This window comes from Stigmatopora nigra, chromosome 4 (assembly GCF_051989575.1).
Source record: "Stigmatopora nigra isolate UIUO_SnigA chromosome 4, RoL_Snig_1.1, whole genome shotgun sequence".
In the NCBI taxonomy this organism is placed as follows: domain Eukaryota; kingdom Metazoa; phylum Chordata; class Actinopteri; order Syngnathiformes; family Syngnathidae; genus Stigmatopora; species Stigmatopora nigra.
This window is the reverse complement of record NC_135511.1, coordinates 15,866,134-15,891,374: the sequence shown is the minus strand read 5'-3', so window position 1 is coordinate 15,891,374 and position 25,241 is coordinate 15,866,134. Positions and strand designations below refer to the sequence as shown.

The 25,241-nt window shown below is 37.3% G+C and overlaps 1 long non-coding RNA gene across 1 annotated transcript in view; it reads left to right on the top strand.

The window, feature by feature from the left end:
- LOC144196029 (uncharacterized) overlaps window positions 1–20,924 on the top strand; it is a 33,343-nt gene extending 12,419 nt beyond the window's left edge. Inside the window, exon 5 of the long non-coding RNA XR_013326203.1 lies at window positions 20,810–20,924. This is a non-coding gene — a long non-coding RNA (uncharacterized LOC144196029). The remainder of the gene's footprint in view (window positions 1–20,809) is intronic.
- Window positions 20,925–25,241: the final 4,317 nt, after the last annotated feature.

The following is a 25,241-nucleotide window of genomic DNA, read 5'->3' as shown; positions in this document are numbered from 1 at the left end:
TCTCACATCATACGGCTTTTGGACAGACGTTGAAACTAAAAAGGGTTTGACCTCTTTGGTTTATTGCTGTAATAGTAACAACATTTTACGTTGGTAGCTTTGCGAGATACCATTAAATAGTTGATACTGGTTTGACACCGGTTCAAACATGCAGCAGGTAGAACAATTAAGATGATGTCCTTAGCAGAGACGGAGGAATTTCTTATCTCTTCTTTAATTTCCTCACAAGAGTCAAACCCAAATGCTGCACTTTTAGCTGTAATTTTTGCCTGAAGTCACGCCAAGTTCAAGAGTTCATCACTTCACTTCTGCCAGTCTGACAGTAACTCTAAGCACTTTGCCATCTGGGAAGATTTCCCATGATGCTTTGTGTTTGCTTCCTCGCCTGCGGGGATAGAATAGCAAGTAAGGACCACCCACGTGTGTTTTTATAAATGGAATTTTCCTTGAATTTGCAATTATTATATTATATTTATATTTTTAGCATTTTTCATGTGTCAAGTATGTTAAATGCAATCAAATTGTGGTCGTTTTTGCGTGTGAGAGTAGTTATTTTTTTAATTTAAGCAATTTGAAAAGATATTTTTATTGTTGATTCAAGTTTAGCTGAGAAGATCTCTTGTTTTTTTTATTTTATTTTTTTATTTTATAGTTGTGCTGTCTGGCCTCAGGGGTTTCCAACAAACTCAACATGCGCACACCTCTGAATGTTATCTGCACGTAAACAGCTTGTGTTTAGTTACCCGTCTCAACCTGCACACACAAAAAGCAACAAACACATGGCGAGTGTATGTCTGGAGGTGTTACACCAAACACTCTTGCTACAACACGTTCAACAGCATAAACATACGATTGCATGCTGAAAAAAATGCACTCTTCGATTGTCACGCTGTCCCTAAACTTTTCTTAGCTTTTTCCAGTTATAGACACCTGGCAAAATGTTTAATTATTATATTATTTAACCCTCATAGGTCACTTGTTGGACCCATAGCAATAAAAAAATGTAATGGACGTTGTAATTTTGAGTTTTTTGATCAATAACTTTGTGTTATAAACCATTAACAGTTTGTGTGCTTGGTTCATTAGCATATAAAGCAATAAAATATTTTTTTAATTTTCTACTTACATTATAAATTGAGTGTTAGGATTTTTCTTGTTCAACTTTAAAGACTACAAATAAATCATACTGTTTTTTTGTTTATTTTTTTTAGTCTGAAAGACGAATGTTTAAAAAAATAGTTCCCATAGCAAAGCAATCTGTCCAATGTGACACTTTGCTAGTGAAATATTGCATTTAGGTCGTAACATTGAGCTAGCTGGGGGCGTCTGAGTGACAGATTGAGCATTTGCATTGACGCTTGAGCTTTGAGATGAGATGTTTACGAGAGCTGCACATTCCCCCCGTCTTCTTCGCAAGGGCTGGGTGTCAACTCAGCGTTTTTCCTGCACATTTGGACATAGGCAAGCTGAGGTGGACTAGATATTCTGCAAATTTTCCATCATTCCTTTTAAAACTTTTAGGAAGCATTAAGCACTATCCAAACACATTTATTATACACCACCCTGTTTGTATTGGGCTAGTTAGTACACTGTCATGTAATTTCTTGACTGTATTTCAAGGCGGACGGACGACTTCACTAGTGGCAGTAAAAAGTCAGATTTTTACCTGGAAGTCAACATTTTGGGAATCTATGTGGTTTGGGCCAGACCAGTTTATTTGTGGCTTAATTTTCTATAAATTAGACCAATTCAAAATTGTTTTTATTTTTGGATGCCTATTATGGCAACTGTTTTTCAGACTATAAGTCGCGCCTGAGAACAAAAATACAAAATGAAGATGATTCATTTATAAAATGATGTATATGTAGAGGTAGATGGTAGAGGTAGATGGTAGAGGTAGATGGTAGAAGTGGATGGTAGAGGTGGATGGTAGAGGTGGATGGTAGAGGTAGATGGTTGATGGTAGATGGTTGATGGTAGAGGTGGATGGTAGAGGTGGATGGTAGAGGTGGATGGTAGAGGTGGATGGTAGAGGTGGATGGTAGAGGTGGATGGTAGAGGTGGATGGTAGAGGTGGATGGTTGAGGCAGATGGTTGATGGTAGTTGGTAGATGGTAGATTTTATTTTTTATTTTAAAATGTGACATTTCCTATAAAGTTCACATACCCTGAACATTTTAATAACACCCACTGACTGGTTTTGTACCACTTCACTCCCATTCTTTGTATTGTTTGTTAGCGTGTGATTTTAACAACATCATCTGCATAACTATGTGGCATTTTCCCCCTTTAAAATGTCTTTTTTTGAGGCTAGCGGAAGAGGATTATCCCACAAATCAGGATTTTGACTATGACACATTTATGATTGTTAGGCCTTGGTGGAGATCTGTGTTACACTCCCAGCTTTAAGGGCTCGACTCAGTTCTATTCTCGTTGTGGTTATACTTGGCTGTGGTGTATGTACAACTGCACTCCATCGTCCTAAAATGTACTCTAATATTATTTCCCTCTTATTTAGCTAAATATGGTAACCAAACACCTCTCGGCAATTTACAGCAGCGTTCCTCACCGTCATATTTTGTAACCGCACAAATAAACAGACCTTTCGGAGTGGGCCACTCAGAAAAGTATCGTATTGCACTGAGTTGTGTTTCGAATATTGGGGGGGGGGGGGGGTTTCGGGGGGGTACACATAAGCAGAGTAGATCTGAACTGGTTTTAATGTGGAAGCATATGGCTTCATTAAATGGGGGGGACAACATCAAACCACAAGCTGGGTGCATTAAAGTTTGGAACCTCATGTAAAGCCAAGTAGGTACTTGATTTGAATCTATCAGTGATGTGCCGTCAGGGCCTGCAAGGCCCTCTCTGCTGGGCTAAGAAATATCTGAATCAGAGACTGATTTTAATTAAATTTTGTCCATGAATACTTTTCACTTTAACCAATCAGAATTCGATTTGGGGACACTAAGGGCTTCTAGCAGGCGTAGGGATATGTCATTGTCTTTCAGTATTGGCTTCAATGGCGATAGAAAAGGAGGATGGGTATTGTATACAGTTAGAAAGGATTTTTGGTGAGGAAAATATGGCTATATTACTAAATAATCTTTCAATTGTATGAGGTTATTATTGATGATGTTTTATGTGTCGCAGCTGTAGCTGCAGTAGAGGTTTTATAGCCATAAAATCGTTTTTGAGGCTTGGATTGATTCCGATAGCTGAAGGCGTCACTAGGAAATTCACGGACCGCCACTGGAATCTTATGTTATCGATTCTGTGGTATATTATGATCTGGCTTTGCACAATTCTTGTATCGGTTCAAAGTCTTGTCTGAAAATATGTTTTTTGGTGGATATGAACAATGTGGCCACGCAGTCAGGTGCCATTTTCATAGTAAGACATTAACTTACAATCAATCGCCACAAGGCGCAGCAGGCTCTGTGTAATTTAACGCTTCAATGATTGATTGTTCTGTGTATATTTCACTTTGGCCCGACGGGAATCTCCCCAAGTTCAAGTCTTAAACTCTGAGCAGATGGCCGAGCCGGTCCTTTGATGGAGAACCGTAATTAACCTTTGCAGGAGAAAAACAAACTGCAATACAGGGGCGCTGTAGCCTAGCCGGCTTGCTTTGATGTGGTTTCTGTGTTGGCTCCATCGTGGGGGCAAACTGGTGATCTGGACTGTCAAGGGGGGGGGGGGGGGGCGCCTTGGTCCACTCGCAAACGGTCTAACCTACGAGGAAAGGATCAGGGAATTTGACAGCGAGATTGGCATGCATTTGAAGAAGTTGAAAGGGTGAAGGTTCAAGTACTGCGATGGCTTCCCATGATAAACAGCCTTAGTTTTTGCTAAGACACACTGAATTACTTACTGGATTGGGCTAGCCTTGCTGAAACTGTCTTAGAATTTATTGTAGCCAAGAAGAGAGAAGTCCAAAGTCAATGTTTGCAGTTCTGTGGAATTCGTGGGTTTTTTTTGGAGATTGATGAAATTGAGAGATCTGCATTTGTAGGATTATATATCGATCCTGAGTAAAGTATCAATTGCTTTTTCAAGTAACTATAAATTGGATAAAAACATATTGAAGATTTTTATGGGTATATTCCAGTCAAACTACGGCCCGTGGGCCACATCCAGCCCGTTAGGCTTTTTAATCCGGCCCGCCGACCTCCAAATATATATTTTTTTTTCCAAAGATGGCGCCGTCAAGCGGAAGCCAGTGGCAGTAGCTCTGTCCACTCTTATTTTGTTTTTGTGTGTGTTTTACAGCCCTTCTAACTTTTTTTTAAATGACATTTTAATATTTCTTAATACATTCCTTTTTACTTGACTTTGTATTTTAGACTTTTTACTTCAATCATGAGTGATGAGTATGTTAATACTTTAGTCTTTTCTGTTTATGTTTCATATGTACTGTTAACGGATGCACTTTTTTATATGTATCGTATCTTGTGCTGACCCGGCCCCATCTGTCAAATTTTTTAAGTCAATGTGGCCCTACCCCCGGGCTAAAAAGTTTGCCCACCCCTGGTATATACTGCAATACAGCCATAGTTCATTCGATAACGATAGCCTGGATTTTGGTGTTGCTACAACTGTCAGATTAAAGAGTGAAACTCATCACGCCCGAATCAAGCAGTAAGAGCCGAAGGCTATTTTGACTCACAGTGACGGCTTTTAATTTGTTGGATTTTTGTGGGTGCTCTATCGCCAGCAGACCGTAGAAAATGTGGCGCTGGTTCTCTGCTCATTAGCCTTGTGGTGTGGCTTTCCACACGACAGCCAGAAATGCTGCATTGCATTGCAGACATCTTAAAGCAACTCTTGATTGATTACCGCAACAGAATTGCTCCTTTTAATAGGAAGGCACGCAAAAAAATGGGATTAAATCGTGTGCAGTTGATCGCAAACATGATTCTGTGTAGCCTCTTACTTACCATTGTGTGTTGTGGCTAAGACTTTGAATTAACTCATTGTGTCTATGGCTGAAATTGGGAGCAGATTGCTTCAAATGTTGCATCATACTGCAATTTTATACCCTAGCCTTGCCATATTTAATTATCCATATGTGTATGTAAATGCAAACTAACTAGTTCGGTCTAATGTGGCTTTTAAAGCAGTCTTTTGCACTTCTATTCAGGTAAACTGTAAAGCTAAACACCCATCAAGAAAAGTATACAATTTTTGGCAGTCATTGTACGTACAGTACTTTAAAAATATGTATTTTCATCTGTGTATCTGGTAGTCCGGCGGGTAAGTGGTTTGGCAGGTCGGCCTCACAGTAGCGGGACCTGGGTTCAAATCTAGGTCGGTCCACCTGTGTGGAGTTTGCATGTTCTCCCTGGGTCTGAGTGGGTTTTCTTCAGGTACTCCGCTTTCCTCCCACATTCCAAAGACATGCATGCTAGGCTAATTGGATGCTACATTGTCCCTTGGCCATGAGTGTGATTGGTTGTTTGTCTCATTGTGACCTGTGATTGGTTGACCACCAATTTAGGGCTTCCCCCGATAGGCTCCAGCACCCCCCTCCACCCTAGTAAGGATAACGCAGTTCAGCAAATGAGATGAGAAGATTTGTATGTGTATTTTACTTTTTACTTTATTTTAACATACATTTCGACACTTAGGCGGAAATTCGTGTTAAGTTGCTAGCGTAAGAACGGAAATCAGTCGTAATCCGATTCTGTGTATATACTACTAGAAAAAGCAAAAACTTCAAAACCAAGTTTAGGAAAATAATTTGTTTAAAAAATCTATATTGCACCAAGTTGTAAATTAATCGTAAACTTTTTTAGGCCCTTCCGTCTTTGTGTTATTATTCCATCTCCATTTTGAGCCGATAACTTAGCCCTACCCTACCCTTGTCATCAGTTTCAGTACTACTGCTAAGTAGTCTCAATTCTACTTTATCACACCCTTGTGGGTATAAGGAAAATCTCGTAAAAATGATTCACTAACAGTACCTTTTAGTGGTTTTCGAAAATAATGACAATGCTATATTGAATTCGGATGAAAATTATACTGTCCGCTAAGTGGAAAAGGGTCATGTTGATTTCTTAATATGTTATCTAGCAGCAGTTTGAAACCCAACAGAGCTACAGTGTCCCCCCCCCCCTCTTCCACAACGTCCGCATTTAAACAGACGAGAGGAACAATGTGAGCCTTGTGAAGGCTTTCCGTTGAGTTTTTTCGAGGAGGACGTGACATTTCAGAGCAAAGACTTCCTTTCACTACTTTACAATGGAAATGAATACTGCGTGTCAACACTGAGTACTGAGTAGGAAACAGACTTGTATTTGATTTTGATGTGAAAACCACTGTACTGACTACATTTGACAACTTGTATAAACTTCCTTCCCTTTTTTGTACAAGTGTTAATGCCTTTGAAAAGATTATAAACCGTGAGATGGACTACTGCTCACTTCTATCGCTTTGTATAGCTGACATTCTGACTCAATGGGCCATTTCAACACCTCGACACCCGAGCCACATGGGGTTCAGTCACTCTGTCATCTCCTCACGTTTGGACTTCTTTGCCCCTATTGAAACCAATATATTTCAAGCTCTGTTGGGTTTGGTTTTTTTTCTGCGGTTGGGGTTGTTACACTTGACTCCAAAGTCCTTTAAGGCAGTGTGAAGAGGTTTACATAAAGTTAACGCTCTGTCTTTATAAATACGCTATAGGCTGGGCGGGCTATGCCACTGTGGAAGTGTTTACGGTCCACTTCAGTCACCGCCAATCAAAACGCTTCAATTGCCTTTAAATGTGGTGCACCCACAGTCCTGCTTGGAGACACGGCACTATTCTCTGTAGGCGAGAGGATTACACTTAATGGCTGCGATTTGTGGGGGGCTGCTGGGGCGCCAGAGCAGGTTTTATATCAGCTTTTGTAGTCTATCAATACCGAGGTTGGGAAACAATCAGAATCAGAGGGGTATTTAATCTGTTAGGTCAGTTCATTCTGTTGGGGTAATTGAGTTTACTGTTGAAAACCAGCTCTCAAAATTATATTCGTGGGAGAGAGTTTAATATCCAAGTACTGTTGAAAACAAAAGATATTTAGATATTAAACTCTCACGAATATAATTTTGAGAGCTGGTTTCAACAGTCCTTAGATATTAAACAATAATTAGATATTAAACAGTACTTAGATGATAAACAGTACTTAGATATTAAACAGTACCTAGTTATTAAACAGTACTTGGATATTAAACAGTACTTAGATATTAAACAGTACTTGGATATTAAACAGTACTTAGATATTAAACAGTACTTAGATATTAAACAGTCATTAGATATTAAACAGTACTTAGATATTAAACGGTACTTAGATATTAAACAGTACTTAGATATTAAACAGTACTTGGATATTAAACAGTACTTAGATATTAAACAGTACTTCTATATTAAACAATACTTAGATATTAAACACGACTTAGATATTAAACACTACTTAGATATTAAACAGTACATAGATATTAAACACTACTTAGATATTAAACAGTACATAGATATTAAACAGTTCTTAAATATTAAACTCTCTCTCTTAGATATTAAACTCTCTCTCATGAATATAATTTTGAGAACTGGTTTCAATAGTAAACTGTCTGTCACCATTTGACCGGCGACCAAACGTCCGGTCACGATAAGGTACTATCTTCAGGTAGAATGATGGAGAAAGTGTGACTAAAAGTGAGCGCTAATGGATCACAAACCGATACCTTGGTGCTGTTCGGGTGGGTCTCTTTTGTAGGCATTCTTCTCTGTTTATAACTGCACATGGGTTCAAGGAAACCATCTCCTGCATGGCGCTCTGTTACCAAGAAGAATGCTATGTGTGTGGGTTTACATTAAGCAGGGAATATTGCAAATGAAACCCTTGTTGTGACACCGGCACCTTTAGGACCAGGCGGATCTGGGATCATGTTTTAAAGAAGCTCAAAGCCCAGTGATTGACGGCAAGCCCTCCCAGTTTAAATGGATGTGATGTCTGTCGCCACCAATGGCAGCAAATGAGTGAAAGGAGCGTATTGTGTGTAAAATTCACAGGTTCAGGCAAGTGTTCAGGGCGACTGGTGACTATGCATACAGAAACGTCGAGGGACCGAGAATGGGTTTTCAATTTACATCCAAATATACGCGCTACATGAATATGTGGCTGTATTTTTTTGCCTTCTTGGCAGTTTCTACTTGTTGCCCTGTAGCCAGACATGTTCCCACCTGAGCAGTTATTCCGTTATGTACAAGAACACGCAAAAGAGTTTATGTCTGAAGGTGGAATTTTTCATGAACTGATGACGGGTTTAGGTTAAAACAACCACACCAAGTCTTTGGAATGCTCTTGGAATTCCTAACCAGAAAAATTGAAACTCAAAAACCAGTTTTAATCCTCATCGAATGTTGAAGGAACCAATACAGACGCTCCCCTACTTACGAACGAGTTACGTTCTGAGCGCTTGTTCATAAGTTGAATTTGTTCATAAGTTGATTCAGTGCTTTATTTTGTATTATAATTTATGTTTAAGGCCTATATAAGTGTATTGAAGGTTTATAAAAGTGCATTTGTATGTTTAAGGCTTGTATACGTAACCAGCATTGGTTTGTACTGAAAAAAACATTTAATCAAATGGAGAGAACACTTACAGTACTGTATAGTACCGTATTTTCACGACTATAAGGCGCACCCTCAATGAATGACTTTTTCCATATATAAGGCGCACTGTATTATAAGGCGCACTGTCTATTTTGGAGAAAATTTAAGACTTTTAAGTGCGCCTTATAGTCATGAAAATACGGTAATTGCTATTGACTTCCAGGTATGATACACAGTCACCTCTAGAGCCAGCCATTGTTGAGGTTTTGGATTTTTTTGTATAAAATCTAGCAGTGGGGGGAGGAGCTATATGATGGAAGATGTTGTAAACTTAGATGGCATCTGCATATTTAACAGTATTGTTTCAGTTCAGGCGTTTGTGTTTTTTTTAATATCTGACAGTGGTGGTTTTTCGTTTTTGGTTTTCTGTTTTTTTCCATATATAAGGCGCACTGTCTATTTTGGAGAAAATTGAAGACTTTTAGGTGCGCCTTATAGTTGTGAAAATACAGTACATACATCAGAGAGATTTACTAGAAACTGCCCAAAAGAAGCTATCTAATGATAATTGCAGTTTTTTTGCCAATTGCACGAAAAAACACTGAAAGAGTTCAGAGTCGATATTATTGAAGCCAAATTAGATTACCAGCATTAAAAAAAATCCCTTCAAGTTCCTCATTTTGACAAGCCAAGTCGGTGATCCGACCGGGACTCAGATTCCGTATCGTTCATGTCGACCCGCCGAGTCAGCAGACCCTGGCAAGCTAACGTTCCTCCGCCACAAAAACGCCTCCCGCTTCCACCACTGACCGACCATCAATCACTTCAGCCATGGCAACATCAAACCCGGATGCCCAAAGCGCTCGTGCCCTGTCTTCACACTAGCCTCATCTCTCTATTTACGTCTTTTTTACATCTCCATTTCCAGAAACCGTCATCGTAATCGTGCCTTTTCTCTTCATCACGCCCCTCACATGTGCCACTCGGGGTATTACGGGAATCTGTACCACGACTTCAGTGAAAGAGAAGAAGCCGAGGTTTATGATAGGTCAACGTTAGCCCACCTTGGGAGACTGCCACCACCAGCACGTATCAAACGTGTTTTGATGATGTGCCTGCCAGTAACTTGGGACATTATGTCAGGACCACAGGGTTGAACTGTCGTCCAACCTCCAGTGGACATTTGAGACAGGTTTGGAAGGTGACTCCTGGTGCCAGTATTGCGTTTCAAACTTAACCAACAAAGACTGAAGACATGTGATGAGGCTGTAAGACTAGCGAAAGAGCTAAAGGTGGCAAAGGAGTGATGGAGAGGGTTTGAAATGAAAACAGAAAGAAAGAGAAGCTCATACTTTAGAAAGCCCCTGCTGTCACTATTCACACTGAGAACTAATGTCTTTCATCGAGGAACCTCATCATGGTCACCAATGCTGGCCTTGAATGAATCACTGTCAGCTCTTGGAATTACCGTATTTTTCGTATCAGCCAAAAAATACGCTATAAAGAGGAATAATCGGTATATAAGTCGCACCGGAGTACTATAATTTATGTTTAAGGCCTATATAAGTATATTGAAGGTTTATATAAGTGCATTTGTATTTTTAAGGCTTGTATAAGTAACCAGCATTGGTTTGTACTGAAAAAAAACATTTAATCAAATGGAGAGAACACTTACAGTACTGTATACCGTATTTTCACGACTATAAGGCGCACCGCATTATAAGGCGCACCCTCAATGAATGACTTTTTTTCCATATATAAGGCGCACTGTATTATAAGGCGCACTGTCTATTTTGGAGAAAATTTACGCTATAAAGAATACGCTATAAAGAGGAAAAATCGGTATATAAGTCGCACCGGAGTACTAGTCGGACTTTGAGAGGGATTTTTAGAAAATTTCATCAAAAACCAAGAACAGATATTCGCTAAAGTAAGAATAGAAAAATGGACAATGGCTGAAATAGGTTAGCATAAGAGTTTTTCAGATAACATTACATGATATCTTACTGTAAAACTAAGCTTTTTTTAGTTTATTTTTAAAACAAAACCTTCATTTTCGCAATAACCAAACTGGAATATCTCTTTGAGTACCTGAAACAAGACAGTAGGTGTTCACTTTTAGCTAAGCAATATTTTTATACAGTATATTACAGTACAACATAGTTATCTTATGTGAATACATTCTATTTCTAGTCACTACAACTCATTAGCATTAGCATAATACCAAGCAATTTTCTCTCCAAGACATTATACAAATACAAATACCCATTTCCCAACTATAATAATTCCACTACAATTCGCAAGCATAGATAAATCCATTAAGAACAGTAACGTTTTTAACATTTGGTAAACACGAGCTCCCCTTCTGCACGTGATGCCCTGTGGCGTTCGTATCCATACATCAAGACACGGTTGACTCCCATCCAAAGTGTCCACACACTCAACTGGGGGTGCTTATGAATCATATTGTCCATATAGAGAAAGCCAAAAGAAAGATCCAGGGATCGGGCTTCGTGATACATGGCTACCGCTGACAGATTTGATGACAACAGTCCACTCTTTCTCTCTCTCTCGATTCGTTGCCGGCTCAACTGAGCTAAACTTAACTCCGTGGACTGAATTTTGGACCTTCACAAACGCACCCTTCCTTGTCAGTCCCGTCGCCCCCGCCTTCTTAACCGAACACATGCGTTTCTGTACTCGAAGCCAAAGCAAAGACGCAGCTGCCAACCCGCTGTTGCCGGCCGATGCTTAGTCTCGACACGTACCAAGTAAAAGAGAAGAACATGCAAGTAAAAGTGAATTCTAAATAGAGCCCAGGCTATAAATACACTGGAGCTGTGCCAACTAGGAGACAGTGGTGAAGTCCAATAATACTCTATACGGTGTTGTTAAGGATAGGGACTGTTTACAAATAGGTTTACGCTTCATTGCTGGGGTGGTGGACTTTTACCCGTTTTAGTACATGGGTCCACAAACTATTTTGTGTAGGGATGCAGAGGGTGCGGGATTTCATTCCAACTAAACAAGACGACAATTTTTCACCGATCTGGTTTTCTGGCAAAAAAATGTATTGGTTAATCTGTTTTGCGAGATTAGTTGGAACAAAAACAAACCTAAGTGACTAGTTTAAAGACAACCGCATTGTAGGGTACTCTTTTAAATGCTATCAAAAACGTGTTACCAAGGCCTAAATCTAGGGTTGGAAGTTTTTATTAATATTGATTTTAATTTATTTTATTCATATTTTAGGCATCACTTTGGTCTATCTTATGGTTCTGAGATCAAGGGTTTGATTCTTGTTCAGTTCTGACTTTCCTATGTGGAGTTTGCGTGCTAATAATATATAAAAAATAATATTAGTAGTAACATTGTCAGTCACAACAAGGTTGCTAATCTGTTTCCTCAATTAAATGTTTTTACAAGCTAATATGCTAAAGTTAAAGGTTAAAAAAAGTTAATTTTACAGCACTCGTTGTTTGTACTTTACCGTCTTTGTCAGCAAATTAGTTAATAGCCAACTTTTTCGTCTACAAATGACCGCATGGAAAGAACTTTAAACTAAAACACGTTTCATGTGCTATGAATCTTACAATCGTTCATTATTTCTGCCCTACAAAGATGACCAACAGCAAAAAAACTAGCATTCATGGAGTTCTATAGGTGTAAAGAAAGACAAGACACATGCACGCCAGCTGCCGGCCCTCCTGCTGTGATATGTGTGACATTTCAATCAAGACTTTACTAAGAAACGCCGCAGAAGCGCTGCTGCAAATCTTTCAAGAAGACACACAAATGCTATAAAAACGCCATCTTCTCTGTATCATGACACTTGATAAATGACCATAGAACTGCATCAGTGGAACAAAGTATAAAAGCAGTAGAACTCATGTAATCGCATTTCCCGAATACAACTTTGGTGTTACCCATAATACCTCCTACCGAGGGATATGGACATGATTCGTTTCTCTGGATCGTAGCTGCTTTTATATTTCCAAATCCTTGACTGAGCCCCACTGTGAGAACACGCCTCGGTTTTCTCTATCAACACGCTTACGTCCGGCACAATCATGAGAACCGACTGGTCGCTAGAGAGTTTCACTTATCCGACTTCCGCAAAAGAGAGAAACGTAGCTACCTGGGAGCTCCTGTGAATTTCTTCCCCCTTGTCGTGGGTGTCGGAGAACTGGAGAAAAATGGAAAAAGCAGCCAGCTGCAAAAACATCGATTCCCAAGCAGCTTGGAAACAGATGTTGAAAGTTCGATTGTGCGGAGGGGTGATGAAACTCACAGAAGGAGACTTTATCTTTGCTACCTGACCTGATTTCAAAGTCTGATTTCATTGAGGTTCTGGGGAAGTACCGTATCTTTTCGCATATTAGCCGCCTCTGTGTGTAAGCCATACCCGAAAAATTGTTGGATTTTACAATTTAGCTCATAAAAGACTCCACCTGGGTCACAATTTTCATCTTTGTTGGGTTCATCCAGTCTTATTATACTTTGATATAATTATAAAACAATACAGGGGGACATCTGATTCAATTATATATATATGTATATATTTAATGAAATTGGCATCGCTGATGATCTACTTGCAAGGAAGAATACATTCCGATATGTCCAATTGCGTAAGTAAAAACAACACCTGTAACAATCATCGCATATCAGGTATTCAATAATAACAATTAAGGTCGGAACTTAAAAACAATCTCCTTTGGAATTTAGGGTTAGTTAGGGTTACATTCGCCAAAACAATTCCATAATCAAGCGAAAAGAACGTCACAATTTACGATAATATGTGAGTAATCACGGAGGTTGTTGGATAGCCATCAGCATCTTCTTAAGCGTCCTTCTAGGTCTGCATTCTGGGGTAAAGGTCAGTCCTATCTTCCAGTAAATAGTCCTTAGAACGAGGATGCGGTGACAAGGCGCACCGCATTATAAGGCGCACCCTCAATGAATGACATTTTTTTCATATGTAAGGCGCACTGTATTATAAGGCGCACTGTCTATTTTGGAGGAAATTTAGGACTTTTAAGTGCGCCTTATAGTCGTGAAAATACGGTAATAGTATTACAGAATTAATCGAACAAACTCCATATTCATGGTTTTAATAGGGAGTACACACGTGATACTTAAAAAAGAAAATCTCAAGAAAATCTCTATCATTTCAATATTTTGTAATAAATGACCGTATTGTCTTGCGTCACGACGTTATGGTATTATGCCATTTTGTCTTTTTATGTGCATATAAGCCGTACCCTCGATTCAGTCATCATTTTTTTTGTCTGACAAATGCGGCTTATATCCGAGTAAATACGGTAAATAGTACTTGATTACCACCAGCACTATATTGGATTAAAAGGGCTTTCAGACTGAATTCAGTTAATTTGTTGCATACGACTAGACGGAGCCCATGTTGCTACTCGTATCCCACTTTTAAGAACCACTGCTCCAGATGATAAATTAGACAAAATGGTGTGTTGTGCTCGAGAAATATTTTGGCCCACAAGTAGAGGAATGCTTTTTTGTGTGTCCTGGAGAACCACAATGGAGGCATTAAAGCAATTTAAACATGTCTCTAATCTATTAAGTCATCTGTTTCCTATAAATGTACGCTAATTAATGGCCATGAGGAAATGAAGGGCTTGCGTAGATGAGCAGTTTGGAAAGAAGGCGGAAAAGGCCGGAAGAGGAGAAACTAAATTGGAAGACGTGACAGTCACTATTATTATGGTTTTCAACGTTGATTTACAACAATGAAAACATGAATATGGTGTAAATTGGGAATCAGGGGGCGGCTTATACGCGAGAAATTGTAAAATTTTACAATTTTGAAGGTCTAAATGGAAAAATATGTTTAAGAACTGATTTTTTTGAAGTATTTAGTAATAAACTGTCAATGTGAAGCCATTTTAACCCTTAGTTTTTGTTTTTTTGTTTTTTAACAAGGCCTAAATAGAGGGTTCAATTTCTCATAGTACTTCTACTACTATTTATCTACTTCTTGCCACTTTTTTGTTATTCATGGACAGATAAAGAGATTTTTAAAGTATTTTTTGGCAATTATGTGCATCTATTTCAGATTTTTACCATTCCTTTTGTCTCGGATGATAAACTACATTAATTGAGTAGGGACTTATTGTTGCCCATGAGTACTGAGTCAGTGAAAATACTCTAGTTTTAGCTGTACTTGGTCACCTATAACTTCTTTTGAAATATTTAGGAATAAACTGTCAATGTGAAGCCATTTAACCCTTCGTTTTTTTTGTTTTTGTTTTTAAAACAATGCCTTAACAGAAGTTTCAATTTCTCATAGTACTTCTAGTATTTCTCTACTTTTTGACACTTTTTTGTTATTCATGGACACATAAAGACATTTTTACAGTATTTTTTGGCATCGATTCCAGATTTTTACCATTCCTTTTGTCTCGGATGATAAACTACATTAATTGAGTAGGGACTTATTGTTGCCCATCAGTACTAAGTCAGCAAAAGTACTTTAGTTTTAGCTGTATTTGGTCACCTATAACACGAATGAACCACTTTTCTTTCCCTCGTGAGACAAATCATTTCTTGGCAGCGTCTGAATGCGGTTACTTTCTTTTGGGCCACCGTCAGCCCCCCAGTTTTTGACATTTGAAAATCCCCCCCCCACGCTATGGGAAATACTTTTTTAAATGTTTCAGTCATTGACATTTGATTTGCTTGACAAAACCTTTACAGAAGGTTTTCTCACTTGCTGGTGTAATTTAGATCAACAGCTTGCATACTTTTATGACTCCTCCATATGTTCTTGATTAAGGTAATTGAGGTTCAGACTGTGTGTATTTAACACTAATTTCACATTTATACCAAATCTCTCACCTATAGTGTATATTCAGAAAACGCAGTATGTTTTTGTTAGTGGTTATTACCATGATGAAAACTTCATTTATCCTGTAAAGCTTTGATTGTTATTTTCAACTTTTGCGCTATGAAATAAAGGTAAGTGTTAACAACCAGATGCACCTGGTGTTTAAATGTTGCCAACGTTTACACGCTACGTTGAATCTGGCTAGCACAAGCTAGTATAAACAATATAGTATATTGGGGTGTTTTAAGTAGTAAAACTTGAAATTTCGGTATAACTATAATTTTATGCCCTCTTGTGTAATATTCTTATGGTTTACTGTTCTAAAATGATGTGGCTAAAGAGTCAAAAAGCACTTTTTAATAGCTAATAACGTTAGCATAGGCCAGGGGTGGACTGGGTCAGCACGAGATATGATACATATAAAAAAGTGCATCCGTTAACAGTACGTATGAAACATAAACAGAAAAAAAGCACTATAGTATTAACATACTCATCACTTATCGTTAAAGTAAAAAGTATAAAGTACAAAGTCAAGTAAAAAGGAATGTATTAAGAAATATTAAAATGTCATTTAAAAAAAGATGGGCTGTAAAACACCAAAAACAAATGAGTGGGCGGAGCTATTGTCACTGGCTTCCGCGTGAAGGCGCCATCTTGGGTAAAAATAAAAATAAAAATTATTTGGACAACGTCGGCGGGCCGGATTAAAAAGCCTAATGGGCCCTATGTAGCCCGCGGACCGTAGTTTGCCCATGTCTGATCTAGCTTGACCCCTGACCCCTCGGGGCGTCTTTCTTCCCGCCTCACGGCGGAATCCCAAAGACGCGAGCGGAGAAATTTCCCAGCCGAAAGGGAGGCCACGCGTCGTAAATCCTGTAAAGCACGCGCCGTGATGCTCTGTGATCCTTATCCGTCTAAAAATAAACACGTCGTAAAAGAGATTCAAAGATGGAAGGTAGGTGAATTTGTGAGGACGTTTTTGACATCCGTCATACTTGGATGGCAGAAAATGTTTTTTTTTCTAAGTAATGCCACTTGACTACTTCAGGGTACTTCTTAACTCATTGGCTGTCAGCCATGGCGATAGATATTCAATCCAATTGAAAGTGGAATGGTCACTGTTAAGAATTCCCAGTTGAAATGGATTGGGTGCCAATGAGCTAAACACGTGAGGCGGTAAAATGCTAAACATAGTAACACCGAATTCAAAGCAAAAAAAAAACAAAAGTTTGCTCATAGGCTGTCACCCTTTCAGTTTTTTTCTGCATTTGTGTAAAAAAATGTTTTTTATTATCATTACTTAACTGAAACTTGAAATAATTTGGTGCATATTTGAGTCAAATAAGCACATAAAATAATGATCCCAAATATAATTTTAAGCAAATTCCTTGTTTTATAATCCTGCATGGTCTTGCAATTTTTTTGACAAAAAAAACTGAGAATTTTTAGTTTTAAATTAATTGTGGAGTTAGCAAATTGAAAACAGGCAAATTGCAAATAGGAATGAAGTCAAAGTACGTACTCTGGATTATGTTTGATTGGCGGCAAGACAGGTCCAGCTGTTGCGGGCTTCATAGGTTATTTGCTCTAATAATCAGCTTTCCAGGAGTTTTGAGATACTTCCACACATCAACGCTAGGCCCGGATTTGACTCGGTGCACAGACACAAGGCCACAACAATCTTAAAAAAAAAAAAAAAAAAGCAATATCGCTACGCAACCACTTCCATTCCTGCGTGTTTGCGTTTTTTGTGGTTGTTTGCAGCCTGCTTTTTTGGCAAGATAGCTCGTCTGTAGCCCTCGGTACGCTTGCTCAAACATGTGTTGCACACATGTTTCCGTGCCTGTGAATCAGTCTTTGTGTCGAGTTGCATCCTTTTACAGCAGTTAGTGTATTTCCTCCTATTACAAAAAATGCCTGAAAGATGGAGTTTTTTGGGGGTTTGTAGGTATGCTAACAAACCTTGGGTTGGGACAGATGTATATACCGTTATTGATCTAAGTCCAACTTGGACAGGGACTGATCCCAGTGGGTTGTTGGGGGCTTGGATGGTAAGCTAGCCATGACACTTTTCATTCTTTCTCGATGTGTGTGGGCCCATTTTTGTGGACCGAGGCTACCCCAAAAGACAAGAAGGACTGCAACAGCTGCGCGGGAAAATTGGTGCGAAGGAATTCCGATCACACTTCAGAGGAAGATTAGTCAAATGTAAGGTCTACCTTGTAAAATTGGGAAATTAAGATGATTTAATGTCCCTTAAGGGGCAGTAATATTGAAATATGTTGTAACAGGATCCAAGAAATGTCCTAAATATGGGATGAAATAAAGTTCAAATTTAACTTAAAACACAATTCTAAAGAGTTGTGTTCTAATACGTTGTAGAATAAAAAGAATATAATGATTTGGAAATTAGGTTTCACTATAAAGATAAGATAGAAATTGAGTTTTTTTTAGAAAATAATCATTTTTTGGATGAAAAAAAACAGTAGGCAGCAAAAATCGGATGATTTTTTTATGGAATTCTCACAAAACTGGCATTTTATTTCAAAACCAAAATTTCCAAACGTGAATACTTTTCTTTAAAAATACCAAAATTTCCAAACACGTGAATGCATTTCCTTAAAAATACCAAAATTTCCAAAAATGTGTATACATTTCCTTAAAAATACTAAAATTTCCATACATTTCCTTAAAAATACCAAAATTTCCAAACATATTTCTACATTTCCTTAAAAATACCAAAACTTTCATACATATCCTTAAAAATACCAAAATTTCCAAACATGAATAAATTTCCTTAAAAATACCAAAAAATTCCAAACATATGAATACATTTCCTTAAAAATACCAACATTTCCATACATGTTGATACATTTCCTTAAAAAACACCAACATTTCCAAACATGACTACATTTCCTTAAAAAAAAAAACTTGTACTCTTTGTACATTGTATTCATGGCGGGCAAACACAAAAACATACAAGACACATGCATTGGGTTCCGACAACCTATAGAAAATTACCCTCGTCTTTATCGAATTTTCACATGTAAGTATAGCACTAACTGTTAATTAGCAGCTGAGCGCCCCGGGCGCCAAACGCCATCCACGACACGCCAGTTTCGTCTCACATCTCCCACCCACCCCACTTCACGCACTGTCCCAGCTGACTCACCCTAAACTCCCCCTCACTTTGTCTAGTACACTCTCACAAACAAACACACACATGCACAAACACACACACGTATACACACACATCGACACTTGGCCAAGGCGCAGCTCAGCACATTCTTGCGGGGCATGTTGACACCCCGGCAGGCAGGATCTATGAGGACTTTCTGGCATGGGGAGCATTTTGTTATTCCAACAAATACTGACTCCCATTGCTTATGGCCTCAGAGCAAATGAGGCACGGGCTTTTTTTCCGTGGCGCCGCGTGATACCTCGGTAACATCGACACGTGTGATTACGCTTCTGAGTCTGAAGACTTTGTCGTATTTACCGCATTTACCGTATAAGTTATGCAAGGAAGATGGTGAAAAAATACAAATAGCAAAGGGTTATAGTTCCTATTTATTGGGGTGAATTGCATTTCATCAGAGACCAACAACAAATATTTTGCATTTAAGCAGTGTTTTTTAAAGTGTAGTACGAGTACCACCTGATTGAGTCAAATGTTCAAACAACCTATTTTAATGCGCTAAAATGCATTAATCAAGTACAATTCGCTTGTTTTTAATTTATACAAAAGTTTCGCTGTCAAGAATACCATTTTTTTCCCTTTTCTTAATGTCTGAATGTTACGACCAACCGTATATATGTATTCAAATGTATATCTATACATATGTATGTATGTATGTGTACATATGTATGTATATATGAATACATATTTTTACATATGTATATCTGTATGTATATATGTTTACATATGTATGTATATATGTATACATATGTATATCTGTGTACATATGTATATCTGTATACATGTGTATATCTGTATACATGTGTATATCTGTATACATATGTATATATGTATACATATGTATATATGTATACATATGTATATATGTATACATATGTATATCTGTATACATATGTATATATGTATACATATGTATATCTGTATAGATATGTATACATATGTATATCTGTATATATATGTATATCTGTATACATATGTATGTATATATGTATACACATGTATGTATATATGTATACATATGTATGTATATATGTATACATTTGTATGTATTTATGTATACATATGTATGTATTTATGTATACATATGTATGTATATATGTATACATATGTATGTAAATATGTATACATATGTATGTATATATGTATACATTTGTATGTATTTATGTATATATATGTATGTATATATGTAGACATGGGTATGTTTATATATATATTTCATGCAACACCCTTAATTATTTATATACTTATATATTACCTATTTATTTATGCCTAAAATGTATCTTTCTGTGTCTGTATTCTCACCCTCTTGCAATCCTTAAGTACATTTTATTCGACTACTTGCAGTGCTAATTCTCAAACCATGGCTCATAAAAAAAGCACAAAAATGCCTTTGTTTCAACACCAACAAATGTTAACACACTCAAATCTCGCAGTAAATCACTCCTAATTGTCTTCATTGTCAGTATTGCAGGCACCAAAAAAAAAAATTCTCCCAAAACATAACATTTGACTGCTTTCACTGCACTTCTTGCGCGAACATGCAATGCAGCAATTATCTTGTTGTGGTCCCTCCTTACTTTTTTTTATATTTAGACTGCTCCAGGCTCTCTTTCAGGCTCTTTTAATGATCATGGGATGTCTATTCTAATGCAGAAGGGGGGTGCAGGACTGCTAATGCTAAACACATGCGCTAAAAGGCTTTTAAGCTATCATTGTTAGATTCCTATTGAAATTATTGGTGTAATTACATGTGATGGAGAGCATAAGACAAGTGTCATGCATACTGTTGTTTCCTGGAAATCAGGAGAATGGCTACTTTATTATTTTTATGATCCTGCCACTGTTGACTGACATTTTCTGTACTTGTGTTGCTCTTGGCAAACTCCACCGTGGCTGGAACATGACTCAGATGCCAATGGAGAAGGGTGCGTCTCCATTTGCCAACTGTGCATATTTTCAAAGTCAAGATTTGCCCTTGTTTGTACGCTGACAGACGGTGATTAAGACTCGAATAGAAACACTAGGAAATACCTGGAAAGTTTGGGATTGGTTGGGAATTGAAGGAAGGGGGGTTCAAAGGTCAGAAAAGACTTGTTATTAAGGGTTTTTTGCTTGTAGGTTTGTGTCCTGTTCTAATGTGTCTGTTATTTTCTACAGTTTTTCCTGCCTTTGAAGAGAACGGCCTTGTTTTGTGGAAGTTAGACAGGATGCTTTTTCACAGTCCGCCAGAGAGGATTCTGGGATTTCTGTTCAGATTCATGGATGACTTGCACAGGTGAGAAAATCAAGATGTTACACTCAAAATAAATCATGTCATTGTCGGTAGATATTAGATTAAATATAGCCAATTTAGAGCAAAAAAAGCTAGTCTTGGTTCTCAATTCTACCAGTTTAAAATCATTGGACGTCAATTGGCAATTAATAGCATAGTTGAAATTATTGCACTACAAACTACGAATTATTCTTAAATATTTTTTGAAAATACATTCTAAAACATTTAATGTGAGGATTTTTTGAAAGTAAAAAAAATGGCATTTCAATGAATGAACTGTAGTGCATTAAACAAGTTCAAAATGAACTACAACCACCCAGCTCCCTCTACTGGCTCACTTGGAATCTACAGGTTATAATGAGTCCGCATTTAATTAATCAGCCCCGAGATAAATATAGCAGAAAGTGTGTACATCCCTTAAATATACTTACAAAAATGTCATTGTAATCCGTCTATAAAAAAACAGGTAGATCAATTTTAGTTAGCTAAAGAAATTGATACAATAGACAATAACTGTATAAATAAATCGTAAAATGTTTTAAGAATTATGCTTTATCACATAAAAATGTAATTTTTCGACGACTCTTAATCTCAAAAACATTCATAATGCTATAATTTATCACGTAAAAAACTCATTCTTGATGACTCTTAATATCAAAAAACATTTATTATGCAATAATTTATCACATCATTCTCAATGACACTTAGTATCAAAAACAATTATGACATAATTTACTCCTATCATGTTTGTTGTGTAACAGTTAAGTATTACTATACTCAAGCCAAACCTATATATATATATATATATATATATATATATCTATATATATAAAATCTATATATGGGTCAACATAAAACAGCATAATATATAGAATTTTTATACCTTCTTAAAGGAGAAGTTAATATTTCAATATATAATTGTACTCATGTTTAACGATTCCAATGGCGAGTTATGTATTTTCAAAGAAAAACATGTTCCAAGAGACTTTATTTATATTCAGGTCATACTTTTAGACTTTACAACCAAACGTGATACGCGACAGTCATCTTCCATCTTCACCTCCGTCAACCCAAGCTGTCTTTTTTACTACGCCGTAAAGCGTCTCCCCGCGTTCCCACCCCGAAGACCCCCGAACTTGAGCTCTTAATTCCTAGCTACCCTCCTTTCATGGCCCACTTTTTGGTGCCAGTTTACCAGACCGTTGCTTTCCAGTGTAATGAAAGTAGGCGCCGATCCAAAATGCTTGGCCCAAGTCCAGTTCGGTGAGAGTGACTTTAATGGCGTGCCGTAATCGTTCCACGGCAGAGGCCAAAACCGCGTTCGGAGGCGGGAGTCCTACCTCTGGCGAGCGCGGGTTGGCTGCCAAGTCGCCGCTCGACTTCAGGAAACTCTTTCCAAGGCAAATACGCACTTTTCTTTGAGATGGAGATACAGCTAGAAAATGTACATATAAATATATCAGTTTTAATGATGCCATGGTTCTTTTGCCGTGGTTCGGACGTTTGGTCGCCGGTCTTTTGGTCCCTTTTGGTCGCCCGTCAAATGCTGAAAGAGAGTTTACTGTTGAGACCAGCTCTCAAAATTATATTTATGAGATAGTTTAATATCTATGCAAGATAGTTTAATATCTAAGTACTGTTTAATATCTAAGTACTGTTTAATATTTAAGTATTGTTTAATATCTAAGTACTGTTTAACATCGAAGCACTGTTTAATATCTAAGTACTGTTTAATATATAAGTACTGTTTAATATCTAAGTACTGTTTAATATCTAAGTATTGTTTAATATCTAAGTACTGTTTAATATCTAAGCATGGTTTAATATCTAAGTACTGTTTAATATCTAAGTACTGTTTAATATCTAAGTACTGTTTCATATCTAAGTACTGTTTCATATCTAAGTACTGTTTCATATCTAAGTACTGTTTCATATCTAAGTACTGTTTCATATCTAAGTACTGTATCATATCTAAGTAATGTTTCATATCTAAGTACTGTTTCATATCTAAGTACTGTTTCATATCTAAGTACTAATTCATATCTAAGTATTGTTTAATATCTACGTACTGTTTAATATCTAAGAACTGTTTCATATCTAAGTACTGTTTAATATCTAAGTACTGTTTAAGATCTAAGTACATTTGACCGGCGACCAAACGTTCGGTCACGCCTCCAGCCCATTGGTAGCTAGGACAGGCTCCAGCACCCCCGAATTAACGGAATGAATTGTTTCCTGAATATTCAGATTTTTTTTTTATAATTTCTTTATTTATTGTCTGACAACCGATTCAGGGTGGAAAATTCTTCCTGCCCATCGTTAGCTATGGTAGGCTCCAGCACCCCCCGAATTAGCGGAATTAATTGTTAGCTAAATATTCAGAGCCCGCTCGTTATAATGATTTGCTTTTCGGCCAAATAAAAACTACTTTATGCTCACGAAATGCAATTGGTTGGTCAAATTTAAATGTTTTAAGTGAAGATAAAAGCAGGGTTCTTGAATTTTAATAAGTACTTACCAACTGGAGATAGTGTATTAGTTATATAGTGTCTGTTTGAACTCAATTCTTTTGAGTATAGAGGGAGAATTGAAATATAGGAAGGAATTTCCAGTCAAAGTTGGAATCAGAAGTTTAAATGAACGCCTGAGGGAATTTACTGGAAGCAAAAAAAGTTGTTGTTTGCCAAACCGTTGTTGCAGTGCAGATGTGTCAGGTAAGAACAGAGTGAGCAAGAATGGATGATTTTCAAATGCACACTTCGAAGAAGAAGAAGAATAGAACAGATGGCCGATTAATAAAGCAGGATTTGGACATGTCTGTTGTTTTTGGAGGACAGAGTGAAGTGTAGAAAGGCTTTTTGGTATGCAGATCATATGGTTTGTTTTATGAGGGGAGGAAATTATGTTCAGGAAAAGCCAACATCAAAAGACAAGTACTTCTTTTCACTTGCCATAAATGTTGTATACTGCCAATGAAAATGGAACATCATTCCAAAAAAGACAAAAATATATATTTATATATGATTTTTCTTTCTTTTTTGGAAATAAACTTTCGTCTCAGAAATATTCACGATTAAGTTTGAATCCTAAACCTGTGTTTGAGTGTGCTTAGGTAAGCAGACATTGAAAAAAGAGGCAAAACGTTGCATTTTTGTTAATTCTATTATTATTTTTTTAGTTATTTTACATCAATTACCCCATGATTGACTTTTCCACAAATAATCAAAAATGCAAAATTGTATGTCTTTATTGAGGTTTGTTAGATGCAAAATGTGTCATCTACTATGGGAACATTCTTAAATTTTAAGAAGCCAAATATAACAAGATTGGATACATATAAAAAAGTGCATCCGTTAACAGTACATATGAAACATAGAGGAAAAAAAAGGACTGAAGTATTAACATACTCATCAATCATCATTAAAGTAAAAAGTATAAAGTGTACAAAGTAAAGTAAAAAGGAATGTATTAAGAAACATTAAAATGTCTTAAAAAAAAGATAGAGGGGCTGTAAAACACCAAAAACAAATAAGAGTGGACAGAGCTACTGCCACTGGCTTCCACGTGAAGGCGCCATCTTGGGGAAAAAGAAAAAAAAATATTAATATTTCATACCTGTCAACTGGTACGTTCTCGCCGTAATTGGTACAACTGAAAGCCCATTTTTATATTGGTACGCTGTACACATGAAAATGGTACGCTAAACGGTGATTTTGAGAAAAAAAAATAAATTAAGGCACTTTCTAGCCATTTTTCACCATCCGCCATTGTTTCTTCCCGGAAACGCATGTCTGCCAAGTGATATATGTACCGGCGCCTCTGATTGGCTAAAAAAAAAAGATCATGATAAACATTTCGTTTTGTAACACTTTCACCATGTGATTTCCGTTTCCTGTTCCCTTGTTTATGTTTACTTTCATTTGCAAAAAATTACAAAAAAGTAAAGTGGTAAGATTTTCCATGTATTTATACATATATGTAAGGGCGAAAACAAAATTTGGTAAGATCACAAATGGTTCGAGGTTGACAGGTATGATATTTGGACAATGTTGGCGGGCCGGATTCAAAGGCCTAGCGGGCCACATGTGGCCCGCGGGCCGTAGTTTGCCCATACTGTTTTAAACCTACAGTCAGCAAAGCCCCAAGTTTTCAATCATGAATGTGTTAACATGCTAAAAATGATTCACACATACCTATTATTTAACCTTTTAAAAAATGTTTTGAAATAATTCAAACCCAAAAGTCTACCAAAAAACAAAATTGTATGCTAACATAACATTGAACTCTTGCAGGACCATATTTAGGCAATTTCCCATA